Consider the following 17144-nt stretch of genomic DNA (forward strand, 5'->3'; position numbering starts at 1 on the left):
CCTCACACACTGTAACAGAGTGAGCCTCACTGACAGTAAAAGTGTGACCCTCAGTCACAGTAACACAGAGTGACCCTCACGCACAGTAACAGAGTGACCGTCACTCACAGTAACAAAGAGTGACCCTCACTCACAGTAACACTGAGTGACCCTCACTCACAGTAACAGAGTGACCCTCACTCACAGTAACAGAGTGACCCTCACTCACAGTAACACAGGGTGACCCTCACTCACAGTAACACAGAGTGACCGTCACTCACAGTAACAGAGTGACCCTCACTCACAGTAACAGAGTGACCCTCACTCACATTAACACAGAGTGACCCTCACTCACAGTAACACAGAGCAACCCTCACTCACAGTAACACAGAGTGACAGTCACTCACAGTAACAGAGTGACGATAACTCACAGTAACAGAGTGAACCTTACTCACACTAACACAGAGTGACCCTCACTCAGTGTAACAGAGTGATCCTGACGCACAGTAACACAGAGTGACCCTCAATCGCAGTAAAAGAGTGACCCTCACTCTCAGTAACCCACAATGACCCTCACTCACAGTAACCGAGTGACCCTCACTCACAGTAATACAGAGTGACCCTCACTCACAGTAACAGAGTGAACCTCACTCACAGAGACAGAGTGACCCTCACTGACAGAGACAGAGTGACCCTCACTCACAGTAATACAGAGTGATCCTCACTCACAGTAACAGAGTGACCATCACTCACAGTAACACAGAGTGACCCTCACTCACAGTAACACAGAGTGACCCCCACTCACAGTAACACAGATTGAGCCTCACTCACAGTAACAGAGTGACCATCACACACAGTAAAAGAATGACCCTCACTCAGAGTAACACCGAGTGACCCTCACTCACAGTAACAGAGTGAACCTCACTCACAGTAACAGAGTGACCCTCACTCACAGTAATAGAGCGACCCTCACTCAGAGTAACAGAGTGACCCTCGCTCACAGTAACACAGTGACCCTCGCTCACAGTAACACAGAGTGACCCTCACTCACAGTAAAAGAGTGACCCTCACTCACAGTAACCGAGTGTGACACTCACTCACAGTAACGCAGAATGACCCTCACTCACAGTAGCCGAGTTACCCTCACTCACAGTAATATAGAGTGACCCTGACTCACAGTAACAGAGTGACACTCACACATTGTAATACAGAGTGTTCCTCACTCACAGTAACACAGTGTGACCCTCACTCACTGTAACACAGAATGACCCTCACTCACAGTAACCGAGTGACCCTCACTCACAGTAACATAGAGTGACCCTGACTCACAGTAACAGAGTGACACTCACACATTGTAATACAGAGTGTTCCTCACTCACAGTAACACAGTGTGACCCTCACTCACAGTAACCCAGAGTGACCCTCACTCACAGAAACACAGAGTGACCCTCACTCACAGTAACACTGAGTGACCATCACTCTCGGTAACAGAGTGACCCTCACTCACATTAACACAGAGTGACCCTCACTCACAGTAACACAGAGCGACCCTCACTCACAGTAACACAGAGTGACCCTCACTCACAGTAACAAAGAGTGACCCTCACTCACAGTAACACTGAGTGACCCTCACTCACAGTAACAGAGTGACCCTCACTCACAGTAACAGAGTGACCCTCACTCACATTAAAACAGAGTGACCCTCACTCACAGTATATGAGTGACCCTCACTCACAGTAACACAGAATGACCCTCACTCACAGTAACCGAGTGACCCTCATTCACAGTAACATAGAGTGACCCTGACTCACAGTAACAGAGTGACACTCACACATTGTAATACAGAGTGTTCCTCACTCACAGTAACACAGTGTTACCCTCACTCACAGTAACACAGAGTGACCCTCACTCACAGAAACACAGAGTGACCCTCACTCACAGTAACACTGAGTAACCCTCACTCACAGTAACAGAGTGACCCTCACTCACATTAACACAGAGTGACCCTCACTCACAGTAACACAGAGGGACCCTCACTCACAGTAACACAGAGTGACCCTCACTCACAGTAACAAAGAGTGACCCTCACTCACAGTAACACTGAGTGACCCTCACTCACAGTAACAGAGTGACCCTCACTCACAGTAACAGAGTTACCCTCACTCACATTAACACAGAGTGACCCTCACTCACAGTAACACAGAGCAACCCTCACTCACTGTAACAGAGTGACCGTCACTCACAGTAACAGAGTGACCATCACTCACAGTAACAGAGTGAACCTTACTCACACTAACACAGAGTGACCCTCACTCAGTGTAACAGAGTGACCCTGACTCACAGTATCACAGAGTGACCCTCACTCACAGTAAAAGAGTGACCCTCACTCTCAGTAACCCACAATGACCCTCACTCACAGTAACCGAGTGACCCTCACTCAGAGTAATACAGAGTGACACTCACTCACAGTAACAGAGTGAACCTCACTCACAGAGACAGAGTGACCCTCACTCACAGAGACAGAGAGACCCTCACTCACAGTAATACAGAGTGATCCTCACTCACAGTAACAGAGTGACCGTCACTCACAGTAACACAGAGTGATTCTCACTCACTGTAACACAGAGTGACCCCCACTCACAGTAACGCAGATTGACGCTCACTCACAGTAACAGAGTGACCATCACTCACAGTAAAAGAATGACCCTCACTCACAGTAACACCGAGTGACCCTCACTCACAGTAACAGATTGAACCTCACTCACAGTAACAGAGTGACCCTCACTCACAGTAACAGAGTGAGCCTCACTGACAGTAAAGGTGTGACCCTCAGTCACAGTAACACAGAGTGAACCTCTCTCACAGTAACAGAGTGACCCTCACTCACTGTAAAAGCATGACCCTCACTCATGGTAACAGAGTGAACCTCACTCACAGTAACACCGAGTGACCCTCACTCACAGTAACAGAGTGACCATCACTCACAATAACACAGATTGATCCTCACTCACAGTAACAGAGTCACCCTCACTCACAGTAACAGAGTGAGCCTCACTGACAGTAAAAGAGTGACCCTCAATCACAGTAACACAGAGTGACCCTCACTCACAGTAACAGAGTGACCCTCACTCACAGTAGCAGTGACCCTCACTCACAGTAACAGAGTGACCCTCACTCACAGTAACAGAGTGACCCTCACTCAGAGTAACATAGTGATCCTCACTCACAGTAAGATAGTGACCCTCACTCACAGTAACAAAGTGATCCTCTCTCACAGTAACAGAGTGACCCTCACTCACAGTAGCACAGTGACCCTCAGTCACAGTAACAAAGAGTGACCCTCACTCACAGTAAAAGAGTGACCCTCATTCACAGTAACACAGAATGACCCTCACTCACAGTAACCGAGTGACCCTCACTCACAGTAACATAGAGTGACCCTGACTCACAGTAACAGAGTGACACTCACACATTGTAATACAGAGTGTTCCTCACTCACAGTAGCACAGTGTAACCCTCACTCACAGTAACAGAGTGACCCTTACTCACAGTAACAGAGTGACACTCACTCAGAGTAACAGAGTGACCCTTACTCACAGTAACAGAGTGACACTCACTCAGAGTAACAGAGTGACCCTCGCTCACACTAACACAGAGTGACCCTCACTCAGTTTAACAGAGTGACCCTGACTCACAGTAACACTGACTGACCCTCACTCACAGTAACACAGAGTGACCCTCACTCACAGTAACAGATTGACCCTCAATCAAAGTAACACAGGGTGACCCTCACGCACAGTAACAGAGTGACCCTCACTCACAGTAACAGAGTGACCCTCACTCACATTAACACAGAGTGACCCTCACTCACAGTAACACAGAGCAACCCTCACTCACAGTAACACAGAGTGACCGTCACTCACAGTAACAGAGTGACCCTCACTCACAGTAACAGAGTGAACCTTACTCACACTAACACAGAGTGACCCTCACTCAGTGTAACAGCGTGACCCTCACTCTCAGTAACCCACAATGACCCTCACTCACAGTAACCGAGTGACCCTCACTCACAGTAATACAGAGTGACCCTCACTCACAGTAACAGAGTGAACCTCACTCACAGAGACAGAGTGACCCTCACTCACAGAGACAGAGTGACCCTCACTCACAGTAATACAGAGTGATCCTCACTCACAGTAACAGAGTGACCATCACTCACAGTAACACAGAGTGACCCTCACTCACAGTAACACAGAGTGACCCCCACTCACAGTAACACAGATTGAGCCTCACTCACAGTAACAGAGTGACCATCACTCACAGTAAAAGAATGACCCTCACTCAGAGTAACACTGAGTGACCCTCACTCACAGTAACAGAGTGAACCTCACTCACAGTAACAGAGTGACCCTCACTCACAGTAATAGAGCGACCCTCACTCAGAGTAACAGAGTGACCCTCGCTCACAGTAACACAGTGACCCTCGCTCACAGTAACACAGAGTGACCCTCACTCACAGTAAAAGAGTGACCCTCACTCACAGTAACCAAGTGTGACCCTCACTCACAGTAACACAGAATGACCCTCACTCACAGTAACCGAGTGACCCTCACTCACAGTAACATAGAGTGACCCTGACTCACAGTAACAGAGTGACACCCACACATTGTAATACAGAGTGTTCCTCACTCACAGTAACACAGTGTGACCCTCACTCACAGTAACACAGAATGACCCTCACTCACAGTAACCGAGTGACCCTCACTCACAGTAACATAGAGTGACCCTGACTCACAGTAACAGAGTGACACTCACACATTGTAATACAGAGTGTTCCTCACTCACAGTAACACAGTGTGACCCTCACTCACAGTAACCCAGAGTGACCCTCACTCACAGTAACACAGAGTGACCCTCACTCACAGTAACACTGAGTGAACCTCACCCACAGTAACAGAGTGACCCTCACTCACATTAACACAGAGTGACCCTCACTCACAGTAACACAGAGCGACCCTCACTCACAGTAACACAGAGTGACCCTCACTCACAGTAACAAAGAGTGACCCTCACGCAAAGTAACACTGAGTGACCCTCACTCACAGTAACAGAGTGACCCTCACTCACAGTAACAGAGTGACCCTCACTCACATTAAAACAGGGTGACCCTCACTCACAGTAACACAGAGCAACCCTCACTCACAGTAACACAGAGTGACCGTCACTCACAGTAACAGAGTGACCCTCACTCACAGTAACAGAGTGACCCTCACTCACAGTAACACAGGGTGACCCTCACGCACAGTAACAGAGTGACCCTCACTCACAGTAACAGAGTGACCCTCACTCACATTAACACAGAGTGACCCTCACTCACAGTAACACAGAGCAACCCTCACTCACAGTAACACAGAGTGACCGTCACTCACAGTAACAGAGTGACCCTCACTCACAGTAACAGAGTGAACCTTACTCACACTAACACAGAGTGACCCTCACTCAGTGTAACAGAGTGACCCTGACTCACAGTAACACAGAGTGACCCTCAATCGCAGTAAAAGAGTGACCCTCACTCTCAGTAACCCACAATGACCCTCACTCACAGTAACCGAGTGACCCTCACTCACAGTAATACAGAGTGACCCTCACTCACAGTAACAGAGTGAACCTCACTCACAGAGACAGAGTGACCCTCACTCACAGAGACAGAGTGACCCTCACTCACAGTAATACAGAGTGATCCTCACTCACAGTAACAGAGTGACCATCACTCACAGTAACACAGAGTGACCCTCACTCACAGTAACACAGAGTGACCCCCACTCACAGTAACACAGATTGAGCCATACTCACAGTAACAGAGTGACCATCACTCACAATAAAAGAATGACCCTCACTCAGAGTAACACCGAGTGACCCTCACTCACAGTAACAGAGTGAACCTCACTCACAGTAACAGAGTGACCCTCACTCACAGTAATAGAGCGACCCTCACTCAGAGTAACAGAGTGACCCTCGCTCACAGTAACACAGTGACCCTCGCTCACAGTAACACAGAGTGACCCTCACTCACAGTAAAAGAGTGACCCTCACTCACAGTAACCAAGTGTGACCCTCACTCACAGTAACACAGAATGACCCTCACTCACAGTAACCGAGTGACCCTCACTCACAGTAACATAGAGTGACCCTGACTCACAGTAACAGAGTGACACCCACAAATTGTAATACAGAGTGTTCCTCACTCACAGTAACACAGTGTGACCCTCACTCACAGTAACACAGAATGACCCTCACTCACAGTAACCGAGTGACCCTCACTCACAGTAACATAGAGTGACCCTGACTCACAGTAACAGAGTGACACTCAAACATTGTAATACAGAGTGTTCCTCACTCACAGTAACACAGTGTGACCCTCACTCAAAGTAACCCAGAGTGACCCTCACTCACAGTAACACAGAGTGACCCTCACTCACAGTAACACTGAGTGAACCTCACCCACAGTAACAGAGTGACCCTCACTCACATTAACACAGAGTGACCCTCACTCACAGTAACACAGAGCGACCCTCACTCACAGTAACACAGAGTGACCCTCACTCACAGTAACAGAGTGACCCTCACTCACAGTAACAGAGTGACCCTCACTCACATTAAAACAGAGTGACCCTCACTCACAGTAACACAGAGCAACCCTCACTCACAGTAACACAGAGTGACCGTCACTCACAGTAAAAGAGTGACCCTCACTCACAGTAACAGAGTGAACCTTACTCACACTAACACAGAGTGACCCTCACTCAGTGTAACAGAGTGACCCTGACTCATAGTAACACAGAGTGACCCTCACTCGCAGTAAAAGAGTGACCCTCACTCTCAGTAACACACAATGACCCTCACTCACAGTAACCGAGTGACCCTCACTCACAGTAATACAGAGTGACCCTCACTCACAGTAACAGAGTGAGCCTCACTGACAGTAAAAGTGTGACCCTCAGTCACAGTAACACAGAGTGACCCTCACGCACAGTAACAGAGTGACCGTCACTCACAGTAACAAAGAGTGACCCTCACTCACAGTAACACTGAGTGACCCTCACTCACAGTAACAGAGTGACCCTCACTCACAGTAACAGAGTGACCCTCACTCACAGTAACACAGAGTGACCCTCACTCACAGTAACACAGAGTGACCGTCACTCACAGTAACAGAGTGACCCTCACTCACAGTAACAGAGTGACCCTCACTCACATTAACACAGAGTGACCCTCACTCACAGTAACACAGAGCAACCCTCACTCACAGTAACACAGAGTGACCGTCACTCACAGTAACAGAGTGACCATAACTCACAGTAACAGAGTGAACCTTACTCACACTAACACAGAGTGACCCTCAGTCAGTGTAACAGAGTGACCCTGACTCACAGTAACACAGAGTGACCCTCAATCACAGTAAAAGAGTGACCCTCACTCTCAGTAACCCACAATGACCCTCACTCACAGTAACCGAGTGACCCTCACTCACAGTAATACAGAGTGACCCTCACTCACTGTAACAGAGTGAACCTCACTCACAGAGACAGAGTGACCCTCACTGACAGAGACAGAGTGACCCTCACTCACAGTAATACAGAGTGATCCTCACTCACAGTAACAGAGTGACCATCACTCACAGTAACACAGAGTGACCCTCACGCACAGTAACACAGAGTAACCCCCACTCACAGTAACACAGATTGAGCCTCACTCACAGTAACAGAGTGACCATCACTCACAGTAAAAGAATGACCCTCACTCAGAGTAACACCGAGTGACCCTCACTCACAGTAACAGAGTGAACCTCACTCACAGTAACAGAGTGACCCTCACTCACAGTAATAGAGCGACCCTCACTCAGAGTAACAGAGTGACCCTCGCTCACAGTAACACAGTGACCCTCGCTCACAGTAACACAGAGTGACCCTCACTCACAGTAAAAGAGTGACCCTCACTCACAGTAACCGAGTGTGACCCTCACTCACAGTAACACAGAATGACCCTCACTCACAGTAACCGAGTGACCCTCACTCACGGTAACATAGAGTGACCCTGACTCACAGTAACAGAGTGACACTCACACATTGTAATACAGAGTGTTCCTCACTCACAGTAACACAGTGTGACCCTCACTCACAGTAACACAGAATGACCCTCACTCACAGTAACCGAGTGACCCTCACTCACAGTAACATAGAGTGACCCTGACTCACAGTAACAGAGTGACACTCACACATTGTAATACAGAGTGTTCCTCACTCACAGTAACACAGAGCGACCCTCACTCACAGTAACACAGAGTGACCCTCACTCACAGTAACAAAGAGTGACCCTCACTCACAGTAACACTGAGTGACCCTCACTCACAGTAACAGAGTGACCCTCACTCACAGTAACAGAGTGACCCTCACTCACATTAAAACAGAGTGACCCTCACTCACAGTAACACAGAGCAACCCTCACTCACAGTAACACAGAGTGACCGTCACTCACAGTAACAGAGTGACCCTCACTCACAGTAACAGAGTGAACCTTACTCACACAAACACAGAGTGACCCTCACTCAGTGTAACAGAGTGACCCCGACTCATAGTAACACAGAGTGACCCTCACTCGCAGTAAAAGAGTGACCCTCACCCTCCGTAACCCACAATGACCCTCACTCACAGTAACCAAGTGACCCTCACTCACAGTAATACAGAGTGACCCTCACTCACAGGAGCAGAGTGAGCCTCACTGAGAGTAAAAGTGTGACCCTCAGTCACAGTAACACAGAGTGACCCTCACGCACAGTAACAGAGTGACCCTCACTCACAATAACACAGAGTGAACCTCACTCAGAGTAACAGAGTGACCCTCACTCACTGTAAAAGCATGACCCTCACTCACAGTAACAGAGTGACCCTCACTCACAGTAACAGAGTGACCCTCACTCACAGTAACAGTGACCCTCACTCACAGCAACAGAGTGACCCTCACTCACAGTAACAGAGTGACCATCACACAGAGTAACATAGTGATCCTCACTCACAGTAAGATAGTGACCCTCACTCACAGTAACAAAGTGATCCTCTCTCACAGTAACAGAGTGACCCTCACTCACAGTAGCACAGTGACCCTCAGTCATAGTAACAAAGAGTGACCCTCACTCACAGTAAAAGAGCGACCCTCACTCACAGTAACACAGAATGACCCTCAATCACAGTAACCGAGTGACCCGCACTCACAGTAACATAGAGTGACCCTGACTCACAGTAACAGAGTGACACTCACACATTGTAATACAGAGTGTTCCTCACTCACAGTAACACAGTGTGACCCTCACTCACAGTAACACAGAGTGACCCTCACTCACAGTAACACTGAGTGACCCTCACTCACAGTAACAGAGTGACCCTCACTCAGATTAACACAGAGTGACCCTCACTCACAGTAACACAGAGCGACCCTCACTCACATTAACACAGAGTGACCCTCACTCACAGTAACAAAGAGTGACCCTCACTCACAGTAACACTGAGTGACCCTCACTCACAGTAACAGAGTGACCCTCACTCACAGTAACAGAGTGACCCTCACTCACAGTAACACAGAGCAACCCTCACTCACAGTAACACAGAGTGACCGTCACTCACAGTAACAGAGTGACCCTCACTCACAGTAACCGAGTGAACATTACTCACACTAACACAGAGTGACCCTCACTCAGTGTAACAGTGTGACCCTGACTCACAGTAACACAGAGTGACCCTCACTCGCAGTAAAAGAGTGACCCTCACTCTCAGTAACCCACAATGACCCTCAATCACAGTAACCGAGTGACCCTCACTCACAGTAATACAGAGTGACACTCACTCACAGTAACAGAGTGAACCTCACTCACAGAGGCAGAGTGACCCTCACTCACAGCGACAGAGTGACCCTCACTCACAGTAATACAGATTGATCCTCACTCACATTAACAGAGTGACCGTCACTCACATTAACACAGAGTGACCCTCACTCACAGTAACACAGCGTGACCCCCACTCACAGTAACACAGATTGACCCTCACTCACAGTAACAGAGTGACCACCACTCACAGTAAAAGAATGACCCTCACTCACAGTAACACCGAGTGACCCTCACTCACAGTAACAGAGTGACCCTCACTCACAGTAACAGAGTGACCACCACTCACAGTAAAAGAATGACCCTCATTCACAGTAACACAGAGTGACCCTCACGCACAGTAACAGAGTGACCCTCACTCACAGTAACACAGAGTGAACCTCACCCTCAGTAACAGAGTGACCCTCACTCACTGTAAAAGCATGACCCTCACTCACAGTAACAGAGTGACACTCACTCACAGTAACACAGAGTGACCCTCACTCACAGTAACACCGAGTGACCCTCACTCACAGTAACAGAGTGACCATCACTCACAATAACACAGAGTGATCCTCACTCACAGTAACAGAGTGACCCTCACTCACAGTAACAGAGTGAGCCTCACGCACAGTAACAGAGTGACCCTCACTCAGAGTAACATAGTGACCCTCAATCACAGTAACACAGAGTGACCCTTACTCACAGTAACAGAGTGACCCTCACTCACAGTAACAGAGTGACCCTCACTCAGAGTAACATAGTGATCCTCACTCACAGTAAGATAGTGACCCTCACTCTCAGTAACAAAGTGATCCTCTCTCACAGTAACAGAGTGATCCTCACTCACAGTAGCACAGTGACCCTCAGTCACAGTAACAAAGAGTGACCCTCACTCACAGTAACACAGAGTGACCCTCACCCACAGTAACAAAGAGTGACACTCACTCACAGTAACACCGAGTGACCCTCACTCACAGTAACACCGAGTGATCCTCACTCACAGTAACAGAGTGACCCTCACTCACAGTAACAGAGTGAACCTCACTCACAGTAAGACAGAGCGACACTCACTCACAGTAACTCAGAGTGACCCTCACTCACTGTAACAGAGTGACCCTCACACACAGTAATAGATTGACCCTCACTCACAGTAACAGAGTGACCCTCACTCACAGTAATAGAGTGACCCTCACTCGGAGTGACAGAGTGACCCTCGCTCAAAGTAACACAGTGACCCTCACTCACAGTAACCGAGTGACACTCACTCACAGTAACATAGAGTGACCCTGACTCACAGTAACAGAGTGACACTCACACATTGTAATACAGAGTGTTCCTCACTCACAGTAACACAGTGTGACCCTCACTCACAGTAACCCAGAGTGACCCTCACTCACAGTAACACAGAGTGACCCTCACTCACAGTAACACTGAGTGAACCTCACCCACAGTAACAGAGTGACCCTCACTCACATTAACACAGAGTGACCCTCACTCACAGTAACACAGAGCGACCCTCACTCACAGTAACACAGAGTGACCATCACTCACAGTAACAAAGAGTGACCCTCACGCAAAGTAACACTGAGTGACCCTCAATCACAGTAACAGAGTGACCCTCACTCACAGTAACAGAGTGACCCTCACTCACATTAAAACAGGGTGACCCTCACTCACAGTAACACAGAGCAACCCTCACTCACAGTAACACAGAGTGACCGTCACTCACAGTAACAGAGTGACCGTCACTCACAGTAACAGAGTGACCCTCACTCACAGTAACAGAGTGACCCTCACTCACAGTAACACAGGGTGACCCTCACGCACAGTAACAGAGTGACCCTCACTCACAGTAACAGAGTGACCCTCACTCACATTAACACAGAGTGACCCTCACTCACAGTAACACAGAGCAACCCTCACTCACAGTAACACAGAGTGACCGTCACTCACAGTAACAGAGTGACCCTCACTCACAGTAACAGAGTGAACCTTACTCACACTAACACAGAGTGACCCTCACTCAGTGTAACAGAGTGACCCTGACTCACAGTAACACAGAGTGACCCTCAATCGCAGTAAAAGAGTGACCCTCACTCTCAGTAACCCACAATGACCCTCACTCACAGTAACCGAGTGACCCTCACTCACAGTAATACAGAGTGACCCTCACTCACAGTAACAGAGTGAACCTCACTCACAGAGACAGAGTGACCCTCACTCACAGAGACAGAGTGACCCTCACTCACAGTAATACAGAGTGATCCTCACTCACAGTAACAGAGTGACCATCACTCACAGTAACACAGAGTGACCCTCACTCACAGTAACACAGAGTGACCCCCACTCACAGTAACACAGATTGAGCCATACTCACAGTAACAGAGTGACCATCACTCACAATAAAAGAATGACCCTCACTCAGAGTAACACCGAGTGACCCTCACTCACAGTAACAGAGTGAACCTCACTCACAGTAACAGAGTGACCCTCACTCACAGTAATAGAGCGACCCTCACTCAGAGTAACAGAGTGACCCTCGCTAACAGTAACACAGTGAACCTCGCTCACAGTAACACAGAGTGACCCTCACTCACAGTAAAAGAGTGACCCTCACTCACAGTAACCAAGTGTGACCCTCACTCACAGTAACACAGAATGACCCTCACTCACAGTAACCGAGTGACCCTCACTCACAGTAACATAGAGTGACCCTGACTCACAGTAACAGAGTGACACCCACACATTGTAATACAGAGTGTTCCTCACTCACAGTAACACAGTGTGACCCTCACTCACAGTAACACAGAATGACCCTCACTCACAGTAACCGAGTGACCCTCACTCACAGTAACATAGAGTGACCCTGACTCACAGTAACAGAGTGACACTCAAACATTGTAATACAGAGTGTTCCTCACTCACAGTAACACAGTGTGACCCTCACTCACAGTAACCCAGAGTGACCCTCACTCACAGTAACACAGAGTGACCCTCACTCACAGTAACACTGAGTGAACCTCACCCACAGTAACAGAGTGACCCTCACTCACATTAACACAGAGTGACCCTCACTCACAGTAACACAGAGCGACCCTCACTCACAGTAACACAGAGTGACCCTCACTCACAGTAACAGAGTGACCCTCACTCACAGTAACAGAGTGACCCTCACTCACATTAAAACAGAGTGACCCTCACTCACAGTAACACAGAGCAACCCTCACTCACAGTAACACAGAGTGACCGTCACTCACAGTAACAGAGTGACCCTCACTCACAGTAACAGAGTGAACCTTACTCACACTAACACAGAGTGACCCTCACTCAGTGTAACAGAGTGACCCTGACTCATAGTAACACAGAGTGACCCTCACTCGCAGTAAAAGAGTGACCCTCACTCTCAGTAACACACAATGACCCTCACTCACAGTAACCGAGTGACCCTCACTCACAGTAATACAGAGTGACCCTCACTCACAGTAACAGAGTGAGCCTCACTGACAGTAAAAGTGTGACCCTCAGTCACAGTAACACAGAGTGACCCTCACGCACAGTAACAGAGTGACCGTCACTCACAGTAACAAAGAGTGACCCTCACTCACAGTAACACTGAGTGACCCTCACTCACAGTAACAGAGTGACCCTCACTCACAGTAACAGAGTGACCCTCACTCACAGTAACACAGAGTGACCCTCACTCACAGTAACACAGAGTGACCGTCACTCACAGTAACAGAGTGACCCTCACTCACAGTAACAGAGTGACCCTCACTCACATTAACACAGAGTGACCCTCACTCACAGTAACACAGAGCAACCCTCACTCACAGTAACACAGAGTGACCGTCACTCACAGTAACAGAGTGACCATAACTCACAGTAACAGAGTGAACCTTACTCACACTAACACAGATTGACCCTCAGTCAGTGTAACAGAGTGACCCTGACTCACAGTAACACAGAGTGACCCTCAATCGCAGTAAAAGAGTGACCCTCACTCTCAGTAACCCACAATGACCCTCACTCACAGTAACCGAGTGACCCTCACTCACAGTAATACAGAGTGACCCTCACTCACAGTAACAGAGTGAACCTCACTCACAGAGACAGAGTGACCCTCACTGACAGAGACAGAGTGACCCTCACTCACAGTAATACAGAGTGATCCTCACTCACAGTAACAGAGTGACCATCACTCACAGTAACACAGAGTGACCCTCACTCACAGTAACACAGAGTAAACCCAATCACAGTAACACAGATTGAGCCTCACTCACAGTAACAGAGTGACCATCACTCACAGTAAAAGAATGAACCTCACTCAGAGTAACACAGAATGACCCTCACTCACAGTAACCGAGTGACCCTCACTCACAGTAACATAGAGTGACCCTGACTCACAGTAACAGAGTGACACCCACACATTGTAATACAGAGTGTTCCTCACTCACAGTAACACAGTGTGACCCTCACTCACAGTAACACAGAATGACCCTCACTCACAGTAACCGAGTGACCCTCACTCACAGTAACATAGAGTGACCCTGACTCACAGTAACAGAGTGACACTCAAACATTGTAATACAGAGTGTTCCTCACTCACAGTAACACAGTGTGACCCTCACTCACAGTAACCCAGAGTGACCCTCACTCACAGTAACACAGAGTGACCCTCACTCACAGTAACACTGAGTGAACCTCACCCACAGTAACAGAGTGACCCTCACTCACATTAACACAGAGTGACCCTCACTCACAGTAACACAGAGCGACCCTCACTCACAGTAACACAGAGTGACCCTCACTCACAGTAACAGAGTGACCCTCACTCACAGTAACAGAGTGACCCTCACTCACATTAAAACAGAGTGACCCTCACTCACAGTAACACAGAGCAACCCTCACTCACAGTAACACAGAGTGACCGTCACTCACAGTAACAGAGTGACCCTCACTCACAGTAACAGAGTGAACCTTACTCACACTAACACAGAGTGACCCTCACTCAGTGTAACAGAGTGACCCTGACTCATAGTAACACAGAGTGACCCTCACTCGCAGTAAAAGAGTGACCCTCACTCTCAGTAACACACAATGACCCTCACTCACAGTAACCGAGTGACCCTCACTCACAGTAATACAGAGTGACCCTCACTCACAGTAACAGAGTGAGCCTCACTGACAGTAAAAGTGTGACCCTCAGTCACAGTAACACAGAGTGACCCTCACGCACAGTAACAGAGTGACCGTCACTCACAGTAACAAAGAGTGACCCTCACTCACAGTAACACTGAGTGACCCTCACTCACAGTAACAGAGTGACCCTCACTCACAGTAACAGAGTGACCCTCACTCACAGTAACACAGAGTGACCCTCACTCACAGTAACACAGAGTGACCGTCACTCACAGTAACAGAGTGACCCTCACTCACAGTAACAGAGTGACCCTCACTCACATTAACACAGAGTGACCCTCACTCACAGTAACACAGAGCAACCCTCACTCACAGTAACACAGAGTGACCGTCACTCACAGTAACAGAGTGACCATAACTCACAGTAACAGAGTGAACCTTACTCACACTAACACAGATTGACCCTCAGTCAGTGTAACAGAGTGACCCTGACTCACAGTAACACAGAGTGACCCTCAATCGCAGTAAAAGAGTGACCCTCACTCTCAGTAACCCACAATGACCCTCACTCACAGTAACCGAGTGACCCTCACTCACAGTAATACAGAGTGACCCTCACTCACAGTAACAGAGTGAACCTCACTCACAGAGACAGAGTGACCCTCACTGACAGAGACAGAGTGACCCTCACTCACAGTAATACAGAGTGATCCTCACTCACAGTAACAGAGTGACCATCACTCACAGTAACACAGAGTGACCCTCACTCACAGTAACACAGAGTAAACCCAATCACAGTAACACAGATTGAGCCTCACTCACAGTAACAGAGTGACCATCACTCACAGTAAAAGAATGAACCTCACTCAGAGTAACACCGAGTGACCCTCACTCACAGTAACAGAGTGAACCTCACTCACAGTAACAGAGTGACCCTCACTCACAGTAATAGAGCGACCCTCACTCAGAGTAACAGAGTGAACCTCGCTCACAGTAACACAGTGACCCTCGCTCAGAGTAACACAGAGTGACCCTCACTCACAGTAAAAGAGTGACCCTCACTCACAGTAACCGAGTGTGACCCTCACTCACAGTAACACAGAATGACCCTCACTCACAGTAACCGAGTGACCCTCACTCACGGTAACATAGAGTGACCCTGACTCACAGTAACAGAGTGACACTCACACATTGTAATACAGAGTGTTCCTCACTCACAGTAACACAGTGTGACCCTCACTCACAGTAACACAGAATGACCCTCACTCACAGTAACCGAGTGACCCTCACTCACAGTAACATAGAGTGACCCTGACTCACAGTAACAGAGTGACACTCACACATTGTAATACAGAGTGTTCCTCACTCACAGTAACACAGAGCGACCCTCACTCACAGTAACACAGAGTGACCCTCACTCACAGTAACAAAGAGTGACCCTCACTCACAGTAACACTGAGTGACCCTCACTCACAGTAACAGAGTGACCCTCACTCACAGTAACAGAGTGACCCTCACTCACATTAAAACAGAGTGACCCTCACTCACAGTAACACAGAGCAACCCCCACTCACAGTAACACAGAGTGACCGTCACTCACAGTAACAGAGTGACCCTCACTCACAGTAACAGAGTGAACCTTACTCACACAAACACAGAGTGACCCTCACTCAGTGTAACAGAGTGACCCTGACTCATAGTAACACAGAGTGACCCTCACTCGCAGTAAAAGAGTGACCCTCACCCTCCGTAACCCTCAATGACCCTCACTCACAGTAACCAAGTGACCCTCACTCACAGTAATACAGAGTGACCCTCACTCACAGGAGCAGAGTGAGCCTCACTGAGAGTAAAAGTGTGACCCTCAGTCACAGTAACACAGAGTGACCCTCACGCACAGTAACAGAGTGACCCTCACTCACAATAACACAGAGTGAACCTCACTCAGAGTAACAGAGTGACCCTCACTCACTGTAAAAGCATGACCCTCACTCACAGTAACAGAGTGACCCTCACTCACAGTAACAGAGTGACCCTCACTCACAGTAACAGTGACCCTCACTCACAGCAACAGAGTGACCCTCACTCACAGTAACAGAGTGACCATCAC

The sequence above is a fragment of the Somniosus microcephalus genome, unplaced genomic scaffold, assembly GCF_052327205.1.
Source record: "Somniosus microcephalus isolate GS21.2 unplaced genomic scaffold, FLI_Smic_1.0 unresolved_chr1, whole genome shotgun sequence".
Lineage (NCBI taxonomy): Eukaryota > Metazoa > Chordata > Chondrichthyes > Squaliformes > Somniosidae > Somniosus > Somniosus microcephalus.